Genomic DNA, 23,950 nt, shown 5'->3' on the forward strand with positions numbered 1-23,950 from the left:
TTTATATTTTCTTCCTCCTGTCAGGTCTTGAAAAATATAATTTCAGGTCCAAATTTCTGAAATAAATGTGCATCATCAAAGCAAGTTATTTAACTCCTAACTGTAATAGATTCTCTGATTTATTTTTAATAAGTGGCTAATCAGAGTCATGATCCTACTTTGTATGGTCACATTTCAAATCCTTAATCCTCCAGATCAGAGTATGTAGGAAACTGAATTATACATTTTTTTTCACCAGGCTGAGTTCTGTCTTTATTTTAGGTTCCTAATTTTTAAATTCAATTTAAAAATTTTAACACCTTTAATTAATATTGGTTGATATAGAATGTATCACTTTTTGACTCAGATTATATAAAAATACATGTTGAAAATGATTTTACTTATAGATTTAGACTCCACTGGTAGCAGCTTTATTTTCCCTCTCCCTTCCTTGAACTCAACTTTCAGATATTTGTCTTGCCCGTCTCCTTACTACTTTTACAATGGTTGAAATTTGCTTCCAGATTTTTAAAAAAATCTGTTTTTGTCATTCTGCCCATTTATGCCATTTAAAACATTCTGGTGAAATGTTTTCAAATAACTTTTATAACATCTATTTCAATTTTTTCAATAAGAGCATATGAATCCTATGTTTAATATACATATAAATTCGTCATTTTAGTGTTTCTGAGCCCCTGGTATTTGGTTGCCTGCATAGAAATCAATAAACAAGAGGTAGTTTGATTCAACTAGTGCTTGGCAAGTAATTGCCTTTATGAAACCAATTATTATTGATAACTTTGCACAATGATAGCATTACAGGAAAGAGAGGAATAAAAGTTACCCTGGTTCTTAGTCACCAGAAAAAAAAAAATGAATTTTTACCAGGAGACAGAGAGCATGATATAAACATAAGATTTTATTAGTGAAGTAAAAAGGTAGTAAAGTAGAGTATACTCCCCAAAATTGGGTGCAGGCCAATCTGAAAGAGGGAAAATGACTCCTCTCCTTTGTTTTTTCTATTCTTATATCCTGGCTTAGGGGGCATTTTCGTGATTGATTATTGATGGCTTCTCGTCTTTGAGTGCTTAGGCTGATTGACAGCTCAAGTTCCCTGTGCTCAGGCACGCCCATCTCTTCTGTGCATGTTTTCACCCATGATGCACACAGAGAAACCTATGGGAGGGGGCTCAAGCTGTAATGTTAATTACATTATAATGAGCATTGGGTCAAGTTAAGCTGGTCCCTCTCTGTACTGTGCAGCTGCAGCATTTGGATTCTAGCCGACTTCTTTGCTGACCTTCATTTAGAGAGAGTAAAAGTTTTTGGAGCCTCTTATTCTGAGTGCAGGTGTACCATTATTTTCTGGTTTGCTGCCTCCCCCTTCCTCTCCCCTTGCCCAGTGCTCATTTCTATCAAACTGCCTAACAGTAGCAGTGAACTTCTACTAGTCTGTTTATGTATAAGGCTTAATGTAGGAAATAGAATGTTGGCATTAGGCACTAAATGCCTCTGTTATTCATGGGTTATTGAGACTTTCAGTACATATTTAGGAGGACTGAGGAATGGACACTATTTTTATACTAGAATACTCATTTCTAACACATATGAGAAAATCAATAGGAAAGTGAGAAAATCTAGTCAATTTGAGATGTTGAAGAGTGAGAATTCCATATGCATAGCAGTTGGAAATTATTTTTGCTATTTACTTTTCATAGAATATAATAATGTTGGCAAATGAACAAGGCAATTCCTAGCTGAATTATAAAATTATTTACAGAACTTTCAAAGATATTGATCTCTCTTGTTTATAAGTAATTCATGGGACAATTTTAAAAATAGATAAAATATCTGGTAAATAAGCTTCAGGGCATCACAGAATAATTAAAAATAAACTTTTCTATTCCAATAGCTTGAATTTCCATTCAGCATAACTGTGCATGAGAAGTCTATTGGCAGATTACTTGCTAACATAAAGCTGAAAAAGATTTCTACATTAAGCTGACAAAATTTTCTCTTTCTCCTTTAAAATGATCAATATTTTATCTTATTAATTTAGCTTTCTTTAACTGCTTATAATTTGAACTGAGTTATTGGAGAGAAGAATGATTTTTAAATTATCTGTAAAAATAAGAATAGCTATTCTTATCCAGGATGCCAATCTTACCAAGAAATGTTAGAAATAATATAAGCAAAACTCTAAAGAAAATAAACTTCATTGTCTGTCTAGGCATATGCCATGTGCGTCTTCTGTTTGAGCATTCCCTATGACTGACTGCCTTTTCACTTTTATTGACTTTAGACATGTTCTATTCATATAGTTTCTACCTTCACTTGATCCTTATTGGTTGTGTTTTGGCATCTGATCAACCCTGTATCACTATTTAGAATCCTGGGTACTGTTGCTCTTCCACTTTCACTGTTCCTTAATGTGAGCAGGTGATCACTTTCCTCATAATTAAATATTATGAGATTATTGTTGGATGTATTTTCCACATTGGTACACTGGTTTAGAAATGTATAGGAAGTTTAAATGTGTAGAAATACAGGTAGAGATGGCAACAGCACTTACCTGTAGTTCCTGATAACTGAATTATTAGTCAAATTAAAAGATACGTTGAGACCTCCCCCCCCAAGAATGTGTAGGTAATTTTCATTCTGTGTTTTATTGAGGAAAAAAGAAATGAAGGGCCATAACTACTTGTACTCTCACTGCTAGCACATTTCCCACTGAGAAAAAGTTAGCATATTCAGATGTAAAATAATAAAGAACTATAATATACCCTAACATCCAATTGGGGAAAAATATCATAATTGTATACGTATGTTAAATTAGTCAAAAGCTGATAACTTACAGCATATGATGCATTTACCTTCAGCTTGTTGAGGGGAATCGTAAGTGAAACATGAAGCCCGATCGAATCAATTCAACCATGAAAAATAAAATGACTAGTGGTCATCTATTTTTATTAAAATAATAAAGTACTAGGAGAGAAACTCAATTTTTTTGAAACAGCTGTATATCTGCTTAATTTATTCATATTATGTTCATTGTGCTTCAAAATTAAATGGCTGCTTTAAAAAATGATACAAAATTACATATTCAGAGATACTTTCCAGCGGGTTAATTGAAAACTGCTTATGAAGGCATCACCACAAGCCACAAATTGAGGCTGTTTTCATAAACTTGCTCTAGCTGAGATGCTCAATGTGCAGATTTGCTGATATACAGTTTTATGGAGAGCATTGTTTATTCCCAAGAACTCAAGGAGTAGCCATTTTAAGAAGAAAAATCACATTAAGTTTTGTTGAATCAAGTGGATTTTATTTTAAGAAAACTACTTAGAATTCTCTTTTTAAAAGGCGATTGTTCTGAAATCTGACAAAGCTAAATGGATATATTTGATACTTGTTATAACTCTATTTGGTTTAGTTGGTCATAATGTAACCATCCCTAACTTAAATTTATTAAAAAATTTTTAAAAGGCAAAAATTAAAATGAAAATGGCCAAACAGTACTGGAAAATGATCAAGTACTAGTTTACAGAAATCAAGGATTAATTTCCACTAATTATGGAACGATGAAACTATTTGATTAAATATTAAAATATATTGAAGATAGTAGGAAAACAGCTTCCCTGGTGATCCCTGGTACAGAAATCAGGTTAACACTCTGTGCCTATTTGATATCATTTTTTTCTTTTAATGTTTTTATGAAACCATGGCAACTTAAAGAAAGTTGCTAAAGCAATACCAAGAACAGCCATGTAACTTTCAACCAGAGAATCCTTTCACGTTCACAAACTGCCCCAATACTTTTTATAGGAAATTAATCCACTCCAGGAGACTATTCCTCCAGGTTCCATTTCTTTTCAGTTCCTTCAATAAAGATGTTTCCTAGTCCTTCCTTGACTTCCACAACATCCCAAACAAATCTGGTGGCATATAGAATCTATTTGTCTCATCAGCAGTGGTTTTAAGTATGATCATTTGAAAGGTGATGCTTTCCAGGTTTCTCTATCATAAAATTAGTCTTCGTTTGCTTTATAATTAAGCATTGTGTATTGATATACTATATAATATAATGTGACATGGCCTAATATAATATGTAATTATATAAGTAAGTAATATTTAATTATTTCATGAGGAAATGGCTTTGAGACAATGCAAATACCTCATTTCTCTCATCCATTTATTCACCCACTAGGTGTAGTATCCATTGATGTTTCTTGACTTAATTAGATACTACTATGATGGTTGTCAAATAATGACTTAGGTATATCATCATCTGTTTCCTATTTATTGATTGACATTCTTTGGGAAATTAGCTCTTTCAATAAATAAATAAATAGGAGAAGAGGAGCTACTTATATACTATATAATTATATTATTAAGTAATAAACATAATAATTTTAGATTTGTAATTACTCCCAAAAAGGCATTCAAAACACATAAAACAGAAATTATTTAATTAAAACCAAAAAAGTCCTATCTAAAAATACAGTATGAGATTTCAGCATTCCTTTCTCAGTAATAAATAAACATACAGAAGATTAGTAGGGAAATTGAGTCTTGAAAAACACTACCAAATAATTTTACCAATTTGACATTTATAAATGTCAATGCTAAAGAAATAACAACAGAATATGCATTTTTTCACATGTGCAGGAAATAATCACTATGTTGGGCCTTATTCTGGTCCTTTAAGGAAGTCACAATAAATTGTTGATTTTTATATGATATAAAGTAATCTCTCTTTTCACAAAAATGAAAATATAACTCAATAATAGAATGCTGTTGGAAAATATTCAAACTTTTGGAAATCATACCATAAAGTTCAAAATAATCCAAGGTTCAAGAAAGTATCACAAGTGATATCAGAAAATTGCTTAGAAATGAATGAAAATGAACAAATACCATATCAAAAATTAATGGATACAACTAAAGCAATGCTTTGAAATAAATTTTACAGCAATATTTATTTATATTAGTATATTCATTTGCTTGGGCTGCCACAAAAAATACCACAGACTGGAGCAAGAAAAAAAAATATTTTCAAACAGTTCTAATGGCAAGATGTCAAGTGCCACCTGATTAAATTTCCGAAAAGGACTCTTCCTGGCTTGCCTTCTCACTGCTGTAACCCCACACGGCCTTCTTCTATGCACATGTGCAGAGAGGAAGAACTCTCCAGGGTCTCTTTCTCTTCTTATAAGGCTATCAGCCTTAATAGATTTGGTCCTCATCTTTATAACCCAACCTTATTAACCTCCTTAAAAATCCTATCTCCAAATACAGCCACACTGGGGGTTAGGGCATCAACCATATCAATTTTGTGGGGGCACAATTTAGTCCATAGCAATTAGGAAATAGATAAAAATATCACATCAATGATACAAGCAAATTAAAACCAAAGTAAACAGAGGGATATATAATAAAAATAAGATTAAAAAATAAAAAAACAAGACCAATATGGAATATCAATGAGATCAAAAGCTGGATTATTAAAAAATGAAAAAAAAAATCTAGACATAGTCATCAATAAAATACAAGAGAGAAGATAGAGATTACTAAAATGAGTAATGAAAGAGGGAGTATCACCAATTACAAATTATAAAATTATAGTAAGCATATATTTTTAAGAAACTGTATGCAAATACATTTTTAAGTTTGGTAAAATGAACAATTTTTTGACAGACAACAGTAAAATTCACTTAAGAATAGTTAACATGAATGTCTTGAATCTATTAATTAAATTAATTCATAGTTTAAAACCTCTTACACAAAGATTCCAGGTCCAGAAGCTTTCACTAGTGTAGTCTCACAAACATTTAAATAGTAAATAATGTACAGTCTACACAAGGTCTTTTACAAATGGAAGAACAGGCAACTTACCAATCAGTTGTACATGGCACATATTACCCTGATGCCAAAACCATACAAATAGATTAATGGAAAAGTACAGACCTATATTTTCCATGAATATTGATATAAAATTTCTCAGTGAAATTTTAGCATATCTCATCTAACTGTCATAAAAAGCACAATTCATCATGAAAATGTGTGGTTTATTCTAGCAATTCAAGGTTTATTTAGCAAATACAGCTATGTTATTTACCACATTAACACTAAAATAGAAAAAAATCTATAAAGGATTATTTCTATAGATGGAGAAGAACATTCAATGAAATTGTACTCAGGTTAATAATAGAAAAAAGGAGGCTTCTGCACAAGGAATATTTTTTAGCAAGGATAAAGATGGACATGGCTCAGTTCATCCAAAGAAGCTGATAATCCAAAATATACTTCTATGCAATAACAAAAAAATTCTGTATTTAAAATACATCAGGTAAAACTAACATAACTGAAAAGAATAATATACAACTCCACATTTATATTTGAATATTTCATAAGTACATTTGTTATTATTAAAAATAAATGAAAAATTTGTAGGTATATCAGATAATTTGATGACATAATCAAATAACTAGGTCTAGGACATTTACAGAATAGCTCATTTATTGCAAGCAGAAACTTCTTTTTTTATATTTCATTAACACTCAGTGCATGCTAAGCATTTTTTAAAATTGCAACAAATTTAACATAATTGGATCATATGTTCTCTGACCCACTAGAATTAATCAGAAATGAAAACAGAAAAAAATCTGGGAATGCTCAAATATTTGGAAATTAATAAACCTCAGAATGCCCCTTGGTGTCAAATAGTAAATCAAAAGAGAAATTAGAAGGTTCTTTGGTCTCAATAAAAATAAAAACACTACTGCTTCAGGATTACCTAGGGGAAAATTTATAGCTTTTAATGCTTATGTTAGAAAAAGAGAAATGTCTAAGTCAATGAGGCAAGTTTCTACCTTAAAAAGTCAGGAGAAAAGTCTATTAAAATCAGAGAAGAAAAAAGTAAGAATAGAGGTAATGTAAATTTTTAAAAGCGTTAAAGAAATACCAAAGGAAAAAAAATCTAAAGCTAATCTTGGATAAAATCAGTAAATTGATTAACTTCTAGATAGAGAAATATAGAAAGAAAACCCAAAGCAACTACTGACAGGAATTTAAGGGGAGAGGACTGTGGAATAGACCCTATAGATCTATTGATGGTAAAGGAAATTACAAAAGCTTCATGCCAATAAATTTGATAACATTTGTGATTTGAAAAGCAAAACCATATTAAAGATTACACAAGAAAAAATAGCATATCTGTATAGATTTTTAAATATATCGAAGATATTTAATTCAAACCTCCAGGCTCAGGTGGCTTCACTGTCAAATTTTATTTTCCTTAAATAGGAATATTTTACAGTGATCATTAGACAAGAGTAGATTCTGAGAATTCTTAAATAAATTTCTTACCTAAACAAAACTTTTAAAAATTAAATTTACCTTTAAAGCAGTTTTAAGTTCACAGCATGATTTAGGGGAAGATACAGAGAATTCCCAAATATCCTCACTACCCCCACATATGCATAGCCTTCCCCATTATCAATAGCTTCAACCAGAATGATGTGTTTGTTACAGTTAATAAGTCTACACTAATACATCACAATCACCCAAAGTCCACGGTTTACATTATGGTTCTCTCTAGATGTTGTATATTCTATGAATTTGGACATGTGTATAAGGACATGTATCCATGATTATGGTGTGCTACAGAATATTTTCATTGCCCTAAAAATCCTCTGTGCTCTACCTATTCATCCTCCTCCTCCACCTCCACCCCCCAATTACTGATACTTCTGCTGTTTCCATAGACTTGCCTGTTCCATAATGTCATATAGTTGGAATCATACAGGATGTGGCATTTTCACATTGGCTTCTTTCACTTAGTAATATACACATGAGGTTTCTCCATGACTTTTCATGAAGAAGAATGCTCATTTCTTTTTAGTACTGAATAATACAATGTTAGCTGAATGTGCCACACTTTATTTACCCATTCACCTCTAAAGGATATGCTCCTACATTTTGGCAATTATGAATAAATCTGCTATAAAGACTGTGTGCAGATTTTTGTATGAACATACATTTTCTACTCCTTTGGGTAAATACCTGAAAGTGTGATTGCAGGATCATGTGGTAGAATTATGTTAGTTTTACTGCTGAACCACCAAACTGTCTTCCAAAGTGGCTATACCATTTTGTATTTCCACTAACAGTGAATGAGAGTTCCTCTTGTTCCTCATTCTTGCCAACATTTAGTGTTTCAGTGTTCCAGATTTTGGCCATTCTAATAGGTATGTAGTGTTAGTTCATTGTTGTTTTAATTTGTATTTCCCTGATGACGTGTGAAGTAGAGTATCTTTTGATATGCTTTTTTGCCATCTGTGTATTTTCTTTGGTAAGGTCTTTGGCCCATCTTTAAATCCCATTGTTCGATTTCTTACTGTTGAATTTTAAGTATTCTTTGTATATTTTGGATAAAAGTCCTTTATCAGTTATGTATTTTACAAATATTTTATGCCAGACTGTGGCTTTTCTTCTCAATTTCTTGACATTGTCTTTTGTAGAGCAGAAGTTTTTAATTTTAATGAAGTCCAGCTTTTCAGTTGTTTCTCTCGTGAACTGTATCTTTGGTGTTGTATTTAAAGAGTCATTTTCATACCCAAAGTCATCTAGGTTTTCTCCTATGCTATTTCTATAATTTTTATAATTTTGCATTTTACAAAATGTGATCCATTTTGAGTTAATTTTGTGAAAAGTGTAAGATCTATGTAGACTTTTTTTTTTTTTTTTGCACATGGATGCCCAGCTTTTTCAACACCATTTGTTAAAAAAAAAAATCTTTGTTTTATCACGTTACCTTTGCTCCTTTGTCAAAATATAGTTGACTTTATTTATGCAGGTCTGTTTCTGGGCCCTCTGCTCTGTTCCACTGATCTATTTGTCTGTTCTTTTACCAATACCACACTATCTTAATTGCTGTAGCTTTATACTAAGTCTTGAAGTTGGTTAACACCAGTCCTCCAACTTTGTTCTTCTTCAGTATTGTGTTGGCTATTTTTTGTGTTTTGCCTCTCCATATAAACTTTAGAATCAGTTTATTGATATCCACAAAATAACTTGTTGGAATTTGGAATGAGATTGTATTGAGTCTTCAGATCACATTGGGAAGAACTGACATCCTGATGATATAGATAATATATTGGTAATATTGATTATGCATATATATTCCTATTTATCTCCTTTTATTTAGTTCTTCTTTGATTTTGTTCATTAGAGTTTTGTCATTTTCCTCACAAATCTTTTATGGAGTTTATTAGATTTATACTTGAGTATTTCATTTATTTAGGTGCTATGGTGAATAACATTGTGTTTTTAATTTCAAATTCCACACATTCATTGCTGGCATATAGGAAAGCTATTGCCTTTTGTATATTAATCTTTTATCCTGCAGTCTGGCTATAATTGTTTATTAGTTTCAGGTAATTTTTTTACCTCAAAATTAAATGAACTTTCTTGATAATACAATATTTTTGTCTTCTATAAACATTACTAAGCAAAACTTAGAAAAAAAAATTTCATTGAAAATATTAATTAAATACCTGATTGGAAATACCCTATTGTAGCCAATGTCCAATTCTTTGAGAATATTTTACTGAATAATCATAAAAACATAACCCATGATTACCTTATGTGGGAGGACACATCACGGAAGATAAATGATCATCAATACAGAAAGTAGACTATAGGCAATTTTGATGCAATAGACAATAGACAAAAATATCTGCCTTTTTCTTACAGTGTTGTTAGTGGAAATAGAATGGAAAGTAAGTATCTCACATAAATAAATTCCAGAATAGTTTAACAAATGGTTAATTCAACTAACAGACACAAATAATGAAAAGGATTGCTCAAGGAAAGGATACATATTTGTAAGTGGTCAGTGTTGACTTTATTATGGCAATGAGTATTGAACAAGACTTGCAAAAGACAGGGAAAAGCCATGTGAATATCTGGGTCAGAATATTTTGGACAAAGACAAAAGACAGGACAAAGCTCTGGGACACAGCCATTCTTAGCATAAGAAAGCTGGTGTGATTGGAATAGAATGAGCTAAGGGTAGATTTTAGGGTGTAATGAAATACCAACTTTAGGCTATTCAAGGATTTTTGTAATTGCAAGTTATATCTTCAAATGACTGCAATCCAATACTCTCATAAATTGTATTAAAGTTTTAATTTTCCTAGTGATGCCACTTTCTTTGTCATACCTTCCCAATCATGTCAATTTTCAATCACCATGTCTTACACATACTGCCATATGTATTCACTCATTCTATAAGTTGTTCAGTGTACAATTCTAATACTTTAACCTAAATTGCTGGGAATTCAGTATTTGTTTCTATCTTCCCTATTATATATTGGCTCTTATTATCCCCTTTCTTAAAACCTATGTCATAGTCATACTGTGAATTTAATATTTTCCATTATTCTTCTGTTTCTTAGGCAGTATTTATATTTGTTTCAATGCTATAATATCCACTTATTTTTGTTTAACAAATATTAAACAGTTAAATAATTCATGAACCCTTTCAAAATTCAAAGTTGCATAGTTTTCTTAGCTTCAATTTTATCATCTGCAATAAATCAGAACATCTTGAATTATAACTGCATTAAAACTTTCTTAAGATATCTTAAAGAGTACTTGGAATATGTTCTATATTGTATTATATATATATATATATAATTTTCATCCCTTCATTTTCTGATTTATTTTAGCCCTTATGCATTAACAGCTTGACAGCATCTATAACCACCATCATGTATTTGTCTCGTTCATTTGTTTTCTTTTTTATGCTTCACAAGTACATACATTCCTTGGAATCAGGAAATTTGTCTCTGCTTTATTTTAATGCCCCACTCATCTGCTCAGCAGTTTCTTTAACATAAATGTTCCATAAATGTTTGTTAAATGATTAGTGTTAAATTATGTGAATGCTTTACTCATTGAACTATCAAAAGAGTGCTCTCCTTTAGGGTTAAGGCTTCTTTGTCATACCATAGCATTTTAACTCTTTTGCAACATTTAAAAAATAAGACATCTTTAGGAATTAATTAAAATGAATATTTATACTTATAAAATCATGGATTGTTAAAGTATAGTAAGATAACCACATACATTTTGGAGGAAAAGAATGAAATTTATTTTTAAAGAACCTCAAATTATCATCCTCCTTACTTTCATTTTCTATAGATTAAATTTTTATCTTGTATTTTATTTTTAAGTAAAGCTCTTAGAATTAACCATAAAGGGATATATACATGAAAATATTTAAATCAACTTAATCTATGGAAATGTTATTAGCAATGTTATTAGCTAAGTTCAAGTAAAATTACATAAAGAGCAGTAATGCATTTTATTTTCTTTCTCACATTTTCCTGTGAGTCTTGGAAGTTTACATAATTATTTTAATTAGGGTTATAAACTTCTACCTGGGCAGGTGAGAGGCTAATTACCTAATTTATATGCAAACTGAGCAATTTTCTGTAGGCTCTTTACCACTTCATCTTTTCATTTAATTTTCTCTATTTAAATCAATTAATACTTACTTTGTTTTTGTTCTGTTTAAATGAATGGCTAAAAATTACCCTCAATGTAAACTCTATGTGGATAGTTCAAATAAGGAGTATTTTATACCCAATATATTTTGGGTGAAAGTACCTTTAATGTTTACTTGTATTTGTTGTGTTTACTTATATTTGTACAAGGCATATTACACAATTGAAAAGAATTAGCATATAAAGTCCATGTTAGTCTTAAACTTAATACAGTAATTAGTGAGGAGAGCAAAAATGAGTAATAAGAAAGCACAAGAAGCGTCCACTTCATCATTGTAACAGGTAGTAGAGTATGAGGTCACAAAATATATTTATTTTTACTTATTCTGAGATTAGCACCATACCTAGAACATAAATATTGCATAAAAATTTTTGAACAAATGAACAAAAATACTTGCACTTAGATCTGAAAAGATACATAGTTGCTGGGATGTCATCATAGTCATTTTCAGTGCAGTTATCATTATTTGTGGAGAAATTCAGAACAGTGAGTGGTTTTTAAATTAAGTTTACATGTAGGTCATCAGATTTAAAATGCTAACTCTGTTTCAATCACCCAGGAAATTATTTATATATATTATATATATATATATATATATATATATGTAAATGTGTTTATATATACATATCACCTTTGTTAGAATTATTCAGATTCTTTTCTTCAAATTATTAAACTTTCTAGCTCTCTTTCTCTAATAGTGAAAAGAATTACACACGCAGACACAAACACAGTCAAGTCACAGGCATTGCATTGCTGGTATTTTCAGTAAGATATTTTCATTGGTATTTTGAATAGAATTTGGATTTTTTTTTAACTAAGGGTAGCTCAAACCAAGAATGATGGTCTAAGAGAGTAGTATAATACAAAATCATTGCATTCCTTAATAGGAAGGGAAAATATGAATCATGTCAACCACCTGAAATAACAGTTAAATTGTATCACAAAGATATTAGCCAATTATACTTGGGGAAAAAAGTCATACAGGCACTAGGTAAAACATTGTCCTTTTCCTCTGTTGGAGGGCGTTTATTCTTAGACATGTGTGCTTTCTTCCCAAGGGGTGAGATTGACCTAGAACCCTATGGAAAGCCCTTCACCATTAAGCTTGCCAACTATTTGTCAGAAATGATTAGTGGAGAATAAAAGAAGAAAATCTCCCCTGTTGATAATAGTGGGCAAATAGAAGAGACTCTGAAATTGTACTAGGGAATCACATTTGTTCAGGAAGAACATGTTACATTTAATAATATATATCACTGACCAACTTTTTTTCCCACATATTCCTGGGATGAATCTTTTGAATTTGACAGATCTGAGATAATAAAAAAGCTCTGTGCCAACACACAAATGTGTGCCTTGTAGTCATTTTTACTATAAACAATAACTTTGTGCTGTCCACAATTAATTGTGGTATACTCTTAACCATACTTTTTGAAACTTACTTTAAGTATCTCTGGATTTATAATAATACAACACGTATATTTTATGTAAAAGAAAATGAGAGATTTTATTACAACTCCATTTTGGCATATATTCCTGAATATATTACAACACAAAAACTGAAGAAAACTGTAAATTTTCCTAAGCAAGTTCATAAAAGCCTCACATACCTCATTATGAAATCAGCATTAATGCTGAGGTGATATTTTTATTTACTATATTTATATGATGAATGAGAATTCTTTGGCTATCATTTTGAATCTTCTCCTTCATGGGGTAAACAAGACAACACATATTTGCAATAATGGAAAATGTACCATGCAAAATTTGTTCCATAAATTTGAACAAAATGTGCTATAATTTTGTAGGTATATTGACCTACACTAGATCTATATGTTGTATAAGGCAAAATATCCTAAATAATTGAGATTAATATTGGATTATTAGGTTCAATAATATTTCATGTTAAACATTGAAAAATATTATCACATTTTTTTAAAAGGCAAAAATACATTAACTCAACTCCCAGGAGAAATTTAAGTTTCATGGTTCTGTATGCCAATACCTTGAAGTTCAAATGTTAACTTTTTATCTTCATTTTATTTAGAACATATTGCAAATCCTTAATTCAAAAGGATGGATTCTTATTTTTAAAAGTAATCTTTGCCTTTTTTTCCCTGTAGTAGTGCAGACTAGAAACCCTAACCTGTTTAACCACTAAAAGAATAAAGTTGGATGAACATAGAAATATATTCCTTTAATACTACAATGAGCAAATAAGAATATAAAAATTACATAGAAAACAAGCTTTCATCTTGAGAGTATATACTGATTCTTTTCATAAGGATGAGCTCAGATATTTTGGAATTCTGAAGAGCAGAGATACTCGTTAGAGATGTTGGAAATCAAAAGGCAATCTGATGTTGAGTTCCCTGGGTTTTGTTTTTGCTTCCTGCGTATCTCAGCCTGGGTACGAGGAAACAGTGTGCACAGACAAAAAAGATACGTGAAAGCCTTTTCTCTCTAGCCAGAGGGCTGGAAAGAATGCACTTATAGAATGGAACCCTTTACTTCATCCACTGAGTGCCAATAGGACCTACCTAATTGTGACAAACACAAGTGTCTCCAGACATTTCCAATTGTCCCCACAATGTTACCATCACTGTTAAAAACATTATAAAAAAGAATTCACCAGGCCTATTCTCTATCACCATGTTTCATTGGCAAGTTCTATTAAACATTAAAATAAGAAAGAACACGAGTTCTATACAATTTTTCCAGAATACTAAAGAGGAAGGAACACTTCTCAACTTATTTTATGAGGCAAGGATTACACTAATTCCAAACCAGACAAAGGCAGTACAAAACAAACATTTTAGACCAATATAGCTCATGACTCTAGAGGCAAAAATCCTCAATAAATTGAATAAAAATATTGTATCATTTTATATGGGTGTAAGAAATTCTCCACAAAAAATTCTTAAATTCTCCCTCTATATTTTTGCCATTATTTTATTTTATTTTTGAATATGCTATAAACTCACTATGCACTGCTACTGTTTGGTCTATAGATATACAAATATATTTAGTGTGATTAAAATAAGAAATACATATTTTATGTTTACCTTTAATCATTTCTGGAAATCTGTATGTTTATATGTAGATTTATGTTTGGTCTGATGCTATATTCTTTCAACCTGAGTACTCAGTTGTAACAATTCTTATAGTATAGATCAACTTTTATTAAAATATCTCAGTATTTGTATCCCTGAAAAGGTGTGTATGTTTTTTGGTTCATTTTTGAAATATATTTTATTTATTATAGAATTGTAGGTCAACAGTGTTTTTGTGTTTTTTCCCCCCCAGGACTTTAAAGTCTTTTTTCAATTTTTCTTTGAGAAACTATTTCTCCCTTATTTTGAAAGATATTTCACCTGCGTATAGAAATCGGTGTTGAGTTGTAATTTTTTCCCCATTACTTTAAAGATGTTGATTCATTGTTTTCTGGCTTGCATTATGACCGATAAAAATTTGTCGTTTTTTTCCCTATATGTAATTTGCATTCATTATTTTCTCTTTCTGTTGAGTGAGTGTGTTGATATTGGTGTATGTTATTCATTTTTATCTTTATTTGTATTTTCAGAAATTCCTGAATCTGTGACTTCATTTCTATTATAATTTGAGGAAAATATTTGTCCTTTATCCTTCTGAGTATTTCCTCTACCACTCTCTACTTTTCCTAGAATCTCAGTGATATGTATTAAAATCATTTTATACATTACCACCCATGCTCCCCTACTCCCCAAGTTGCACCACTGAGAGTGATTTGTCTGGTACCTCACTCTGTCTTCAGTTTTTTTGTTTTTGATTTGTTTTGTTTTTAATAATAATATATGAAGTCCTTAATAAAATCCTTTCAGTGGGAATGAATTCCTTGTGTCCATGGCTCTTAGAAATTGTCTGCCCATATTAGTCTACGCTGAATCTTTTGGAGTTTGTTAAAAATTTCTGTAGAATTCTTTTTACCCATTTTAATGGAAATCGGTCTTTTGCTGCTAGTGCTCATGTCTCTTCTGTTTTTGAAAACATCTATATTTCCTCATATTTTATGCTAGTTGGTTATTTGTGGCCTTGGATTTTTTTATGCTTTTGTAGATTATCTTTTTATTTTTATTAGGGTAGAATTGGAACCCTTTCCTGCTTTCTAAATTTTAAATAGGAAACATGTGTATTTTAAATGTTAATTTTTACTTTACTATATTTTAGTTTTGCTTTATATTAACAGAATTTATGTTTTTAGGTATATAAGTTTGGCATTATTGTATAATTTCCAGTAAGAGAGATGTATCATTATAATGTATTATCCATTGTTTCTATAGCCACTGTGTTTTGACTTAAGTAGCTTTATTTATCTGGTATTTTTCTTTCTTTCTTTCTTTCTTTCTTTCTTTCTTTCTATCTATCTATCTATCTATCACTTTTTATCTAGTATAATTTGATCTTTCCTTATTCTCATGGTTTGTCTTCACTTTTTAATCAGCTTTAAAAATATTCATCTTTTTAAATGGAGGTTTAACCAAATTAATTTTTGTCCTCATACAGTTGCATTTATGTCCACTTTTATTTGAGATATGTATTTTCCCAAAATTTCTAGGTTGGATAATTTCCCTCATCCCTTACAAGTTTTACAAATATTTCTATTTCTATACTTTCAGGGACTATCCTTAATGTTTATTAATATAGTCAATCATTGTTAATTGTGGTAGTTATGTTTCATAATGTTATTATGGATACTGAGTTACCAAGTACTGAACTATTGTCCCTAGGGAAGATTCAAGATTAGGTTCTTGTGAGCCTCTGGTCACAACATTTTTATCAACTGAAATTCTATTTGCACTATATAGGTTTGGCATGTTATAAAATAAAAGACAGTCCGTTGGCATTGAAATCCTGTTCTTCCACATAACCCTTTTCCTGAATAACATTTAACAGATATTTTAAAAATTCTTCCATGCACACCCTACATCACCTGCAAGCTTAACATTTTTCACAGTGTATTGCCTTTTGAAACAAGCAAGCCAGCCAACCCTAACCAAGAAGAGTTTAACATTTTCCTGATGCTGAGTAAGGTGACTATAAATTTCTTGGCTTGCAACCTTACAACAATGCTGTCCACTTCTGTTTTTAATTGGTCATCATCTCAACAATCTATAAATTTAGCCATATTTCCATCTTTTCCATAGCTTCATCATGCACTGCAGATGTTACTTCAGCACTTTCCAAAGCAGCCTTATATACAGATCAGCAAATTTCCCTTTCCTTCTTCTGTGTGTACTGTATTATTGATTCATTTACATTGAGCTCATGGCCAACAGCACTATAACTCATGCCTGAATGAAGCTTACCTAACACACATCTTTTCTCTGCAAGGCATATCACATCATTTTTGTGCTTAAGAACTCTAGACAACATTTCAGGAAAACTTTGAGGGGCCATTTTAAAAGCAAAATTACTCCCCCAAAATCACAAAAATGCATAAATAGTGGTACTAAGTAGACCATGATAAGGATACTGGTCCTGAGCTGACACAAGAATGCAAAGTATTACCTTGTTCTGTCCAGCTGGGGACATGCCTGTTGGGCAACTCAATTTTTTAGCTGCTCTGATTATGTCTGGGAATGAGCACTAAAGTGTCATAAGTATTGATTCTGGGGTTATAAATACATTTTAGTCAGTAGGTGAATTCACAAATAACAAGGATCAACTGTATACACTTTTCTACCTCTTTTGAATTTTCCTCTAAAAATTTCTCTTGCTTTGGAGTAGTTTCTTGTTGCAAGTATACTTATGCATTGAAATATATCTTCTTGAGAAGAAGCATTTAGTAGTGAAAAAAAAGTTGGAAATTTCTTAGGCAATTCATCATAACTTAACCTTTCTTTAGTTGTATATATGTTATATACATATTAAGAAAAGCATTCATATTTGTTTGAACCTCAACAATATATATGAATGAGCATGTCTACCTATTATATATTTCTTTACGTTCACATTATTTTTCCTTTGGTGCCTTATATCTTACTCATAAGTGATTAACCTCACTTTATTGTGGCAAAGCAAAATAAGGGAAAAAAAATCATAATGAAAGCACCTCAAATTCATGTGAATTTCATAAATGTTCTCCATATAAATTAAATTTGAAATAAAATATTGTACACATGATATTGATTTATTATATGTAACATATCTATATCTATCTGAATTTTCAACTGCATGGGAGGTCAGTGCCCCTAACCTCCATGTTGTTCAAGGGTCTACTCTATACAATTTCAGAAATACCTACTTGTCTTGTAGAACTCAAAGTTTAAAACAATTTATTGTCTTCTTTAGTTAGCCAATTTCCAAGACAACTTCTATCTAGACCTGTGCCGTGACTGACACACAATATAGAAATGAGGAAAAAATTTACTGAAAAATGTTCCTATGGATATATTTTGACAAATGATCTGATTAGCATAATAACCATCAAACTATTGAATGAATAATCTGCTTTATTTTCTTTTTAATCTATGTCTACTCTGAACTCTATCTATAATGTTATTCAGGAAAATAGATTATTACAGTCCATAAATCTATTGTTAGTAACTTGCCAACTAAACTGGGAAATTATTTCTCTCCTTTTTCAAGTTATTACTTTTTCCAAGTTGCTTTCCATAATGAACTGATGAAGGCTAATGAAAATTAAATTACTTATTATGTAATAAAAGCCAGTGTAAAGATGCTGACGTATGATCTCTATAGTTCAAAAATATTCATGTTTTATTCTCAGATTTTTAATAGTAGCTCTAAGCACTCTTTCAATAGATATAGTACTTAGGCAATTTATCTTATTTTAAAATATTTTCTTAGTGTACTGTGGATGATAACAAGCCATATAACGGATAAACAATTCTTTAAATACATTTAAAATCTAATGATTAAAAAAACAAATAAAAGTTCTGTAGCATTATCAAATATCATGAATTTCAATGAGTTTTGATTTCTATTGTTTCCAGTATCTCTGGCATACAAAAAATATTGACTTCCCTGGGAATAAATATTTGGTATTGGTTTATGAGCTAAATTATATTTGACATTGTTGGGAAATGCTGTATTAAATATATCTGTAGGTATTTGGAAAACAGTACTTATGCTAAAGATGAAAAAGAGAGAAAAATGAAAGAAGAATAGGGAAGAATTAAATAATAATAAAATAAAATCTGGAAATGTTAGATTGATATTTAATGGTCATGCATATTTATGTTCTGTATTGCACCATTGTTTGAAGCATTTAGTTTTCCAAATGAAATAAAACCCTTATTTTTTGAAACTATAATTTTCTTCTCATGGAAAATGCTACGTTTTTTCTTTTCAGGTTAAACTTGGAAAGCAAACCAAAAAAAATTGTCAGAATACTATGGATAAAATAATTAAAATTTTTGACATTTTGTTGATATTCTTTATTTTATATATGTGTAATAAGATATGTATATATTATACAATTTGAAGTATATATTGTAGTACATATAGACTATATATACTAGTATATATAGTATATACTTCAAATTGTATAATAGTATATTATAATTTTATAATTGGAAATAAAATTTCAAGTTATATTATTTCAAACTGTGTGACAAAAAAGATATATAGAATGATTAATATACATAAAGATGTTGCAGATTATGTTTTCCACATTTTCTTTCTTTCAATATACTTAGCAGATATAGCCATTCCAAATTACTATTTCACAAACTAAGATGATTCTCAGTAGGGAAGCCTTACCTCACGTTGTTTTCATCAAAGGGAGCTTAGTCTATATTTGCCTGTCTGAGTATTGCCATTATATTACTAATTTACACATTGGGAAGAGGGTCAGGAGTACTTCAAATTTTTGATGACTTTATATTAACCTGAAAGTGGAATGTTAATAACTGATGAAATACATCCACAGTAGTCCAATATCAAGATGGTTCAATGTTAATGTATTTTAAAATAAAAAAGTTCTACCCCATATTGTTGAATTATTTTATATATTGAGCTTTCTGGGGAGTCTTTATTTGAGACAGCTAAATATATTTTGTATTAGAACACATAAGGTAAAATCATGGAAATAGTACATATTAAAATAACATTACCCAGGTAAGATGATATTCAATATAACTTTATTGATAAATAGCTAAAAAAATGCAGGTTTGTATTGCTCTTGAATGGCAATTAAAGCATGAATTATTGAAACCATCTTGAAAGCCATTATCACTGAAGCTGTCATATACAGTAGTACTCAAATATTATTATTTTATTTATATTATTTTATTAAAATTAGTAGATTTCTGTGATCCTTTCTTAGGTTGTCTTAGTATCAATAATATAAATGGTGTATTGTTGCCTCAAATTGTAAAATAGAAGTATATTTTTAGGCTTTCCTAGTTAGTTATATAGCCACCTTTCTTACCCTAAATGATGCAAGTGTCTATAGAGTGTTTCCTAATTTTGTAACTTATTAAAAAAGCAAATAGAATCCGGATAGTTATTTTCTATTGTTTAGTGCATTGGAACTTACAAAATGGTACACATATCCAAAAATCAAAGGTTCAGAATTATGTAGATTAAATCTAGCAATCTAACATCAGAGATATTTAAGATTATTTTTATATCTTGTAGAAAATATTTTCAAAGATAAAATTTAAAGTCATTGGGAGATTGTGAAAATAATACTTTCCAACAAAATTTTTATATTTTTCTAGAGTTCTTCAGTTATAAAAATCAGAATGTGTTCATATGACATTTGATGAAAAATGAGAACATGCTATTTCACATCTAAATGGATTAACAGTCAAGCAAGTTGTTCATGTTGGCCCATTCATGTAGTAGAATATGCTTCATTTTCTTAGGCATCTTTGATAACATGGAGTTAAACATTTTGTGAATGACAAGATAATTATGAGTTCAGTACAGAGAAAAGTTATGGATGTAGAAAAAAATAGAGCAGAGATAAAAATTAGATGCAAAATTGGAATGATACTGAAAACAAGAGATGGAACTGCAGAAAATAGAGAAAATGGGCTGACCACCCATTAATTTCTTTGCATGGTAAAAGTAATCACTAGTCTATTTTGACAACTGAAATGAAAAATCATACCCTGGTGGAGATGTACACCAGTAAAGTTGCTGATCCCTATTATTTTATCAACTGTAGGAAATATACGAGAAAGACAATGTTTGTTCATTAGAAATCCTTTTTCCTAAAATAGGAAGGAAGCACCACTGCATCTTTTTCATTTTCTTGCTCAAATGTTTATTGTTTTCCTGGTAGAATTTAACTTAAAAAAATTTTTTTCCATATAGGTGTTTCCCATACTGTCCGGTTGAATTCATAGATGCAATGTCTCATGCAAGCACATTTTCCCCCATCACACAGCACATGCCACTAATCTTCAAGTGAGTCACCAGAGTATTTGTGTATCTTCACATAAACACATCATTGAGCTTGAAAGATTATTTTGAGAAATTGTTGCAATATGAACATCTATCATTTTAAAAAATAAACAGAAAAATATTAACAAATAAATGAGTTGACAATCAGAAATTCAAGGATAGGCGTATAGCTTACTATTCCAAAAATTTTGAAAATGAAGGCAAGATAATTCGATAGAACAGCTGTATTATCATTTACAAAAATGTTCCTGAATCTGTAAAGCAAGCAATTACTTTGTCATTTAATTTCCAAACAACTTAAAGAACATTTGTTTTCCAGCTGTCCATTGAAAGAGTCTGGCAGGCTGTGTTGGTTGGCTCTCTACTTGAAGAGTTCTTCTTTATTATCTCTTCAGTATTTTCTCTATAATGGTGTGCACACCTTTGAATCTGAGCTCACAGTTGCCTTTTTTTCTACTCCTTTTCAAAGAAGTCTGTTCTCTGTAATGCTCAATCACTGATTAGGAATTCTTTTCTATCTTCCACATTTCCTCTAAACATTCTCTCAAATATCCTTGCTTCAATTCATTACTGAGTTTTTTCACTCTAAACCCTGACACCATTCTCTGTTTTTTCCATTTTCTGGGCTTTTTGTTTTGTTTTTTCCTGCTGTAAACATTAATCCTCCAGATTTCACCTGTTTTGCTCCTCACAATATTTAACTCTAAGGTAAATATTTCCTTATGCTTTTATTTAAGAGTGTCTCTCCATCTGCTTTTATTTTTCTTTTTTCATTTTTGTATTATTTTTGTCTGGGTAACATAATTATTCCATTTACTGAAAATGTCTATTTTGAACTAAAGTATTTGTTTACTTTCTTAAAGTTGGCTTCTTAAGATGTACTATGAGGTCAAAGAAGGTAAGCATGATATCTGCATGTTAATAACTGCCACTTTGTGTGAGTGTATTTTGTTTTATTTTACTGAAATTTTAGAAGTTATTTATCAAGTAATGGCTGTATTTCCCTGTGCTGTACAATATATCCTGATGCTTATTTATTTTATACTTCGTAGTTTGTGTCACTTAATCCCATACCCCTGTCTCGCCTGTCCCCCATTTCTTCTCCCCACTGATAATCACAAGTTTGTTCTCTATATTTATGAGTCTGTTTCTTATCACATCTTTATTCTTTCATCTGTTCATGGACACTTGGGTTGCTTCCATGTCTTGGCTATTGTAAATAATGTTGCTATGCATGTTGGGGGGGTGTATGAATCTTTTAATGTTAGTGTTTTCATTTTCTTCAGATATATACCCAGCAGGGGAATTAGTGGATCATGTAGTAGTTTTGACTTTTAGTCTTTGAGAGATCCCCATACGCTTTCCCATGGTGGCTGCAGCAGCATACAGTTCCATCTACAGTGTACTAAGGTTCCCTTTTCTCTATATCTCCTCCAACGTTTGTTATTTATAGACTTTTTAATAATAGCTAATTATACACATGTGAAGTGATATTTCACTGTGTTTTTGATTTGCGTTTCTCTGATGATTAGCAATTTTATGTATTTTTTTAATGTATCTTCTTTGGAAAAATGTCTTCAGATCTTCTGCCCATTTTTTAAATTGGGTTCTTTGTTTGATATGGAATTGTATGAGCTGTTCATATATTTTGGATATTAACCTCTTATTGGTCATATCATTTGCAAGTATATTCTCCCATCCAGTCGGTTGTCTTTTCATTTTGTTTCATTTATTGATGATTTCCTTTGCTGTGCAGAAACATTTAATTACATCCCATTTGTTTAGTTTTGCTTTTATTTATTTATTTGTTTGTTTGTTTGTTTATTTTTGCCTTAGAAGACAGATCTAAAAAATATTGCTACAATTTATGTCAAAGGGTGTTCTGCCTATGTTCTCTTCTAAGAGTTTATTTGTTTCAAGTCTTACATTTTGGTCTTTTTAATCTACTTTGAGGTTATTTTTGTATTTGATGTGAGAAAATGTTGTAATCTCATTTTACACGTTTCTCACTAGTTTTCCCAGCATCACTTACTGAAGAGACTGTCTTTTCTCTTTTGTATACTCTTACTTCCTTTGACATAGATTATTAATTGTCCATAAGGGCTTGGGTTTACTTCTGAGCTTTCTATTCTGTTCCATTGATGTATGTGTCTATTTGTTTTATGACAGTACCATGCTATTTTAATTACCATAGCTTTGTAATATAGTCTGAAGTCAGGGAGCATGACACCTATAGCTTTGTTCTTTTTTCTCAAGATTGCTTTGGCAACTTGATGTCTTTTGTGTTTCCATTTAATTTTAGGATCATTTGTTCTAGTTCTGTGAAAAATGTGACAGGTATTTTGAAAAGGATTACATTAAATCTCTCGATTGCTTTGGGTAGGATGGCCATTTTAAGAACGTGGGATATCTTACCATTTGTTTATATCATTTTCAAATTTCTTCATCAATATTTTATAATTTTTAGAGTATAAATCTGATTTTAAATATTTTAAAAATTCTTTCCTCCATTGCATTTTATAATTGAACTAACTTATTTCTTGGTAAAACATTCTAGCATTTTGATGCAACTATAAGGTTAAGTTTGGAAAGTTTTGTCATCTTTTAGTGTAAAAACCTATCTTTTTTTTTTTTTTTTAGTTTTAGAATAACCTTATCAAAGCTACTATGGACATGTGTTTATGGCTTATCGATTGAAAAGTTCATCTCTACCAGCTAACTAGCATTTTAATTTTTGCCTAAAATAAAAGACTGTCAGTATCTTTAGGCAGTGTGTGACTTCACTGTCCTGTATTATATATACTTAACAATTATCATAAATAATGATAGTTCAAAGTGTTTCCCATTTCTTTTTTATTAGTTTCAACCTATTTCAGTGATATTTTCTCTAATTTAGGCTTTCTTGATTATTGCCGTGTATACTAAAAGTAAATTTTTATACTGAACATTTAAAACACTTGAAAACTATCTTAACTATTTG

This window comes from Camelus bactrianus, chromosome 2, assembly GCF_048773025.1.
Source record: "Camelus bactrianus isolate YW-2024 breed Bactrian camel chromosome 2, ASM4877302v1, whole genome shotgun sequence".
NCBI lineage: Eukaryota > Metazoa > Chordata > Mammalia > Artiodactyla > Camelidae > Camelus > Camelus bactrianus.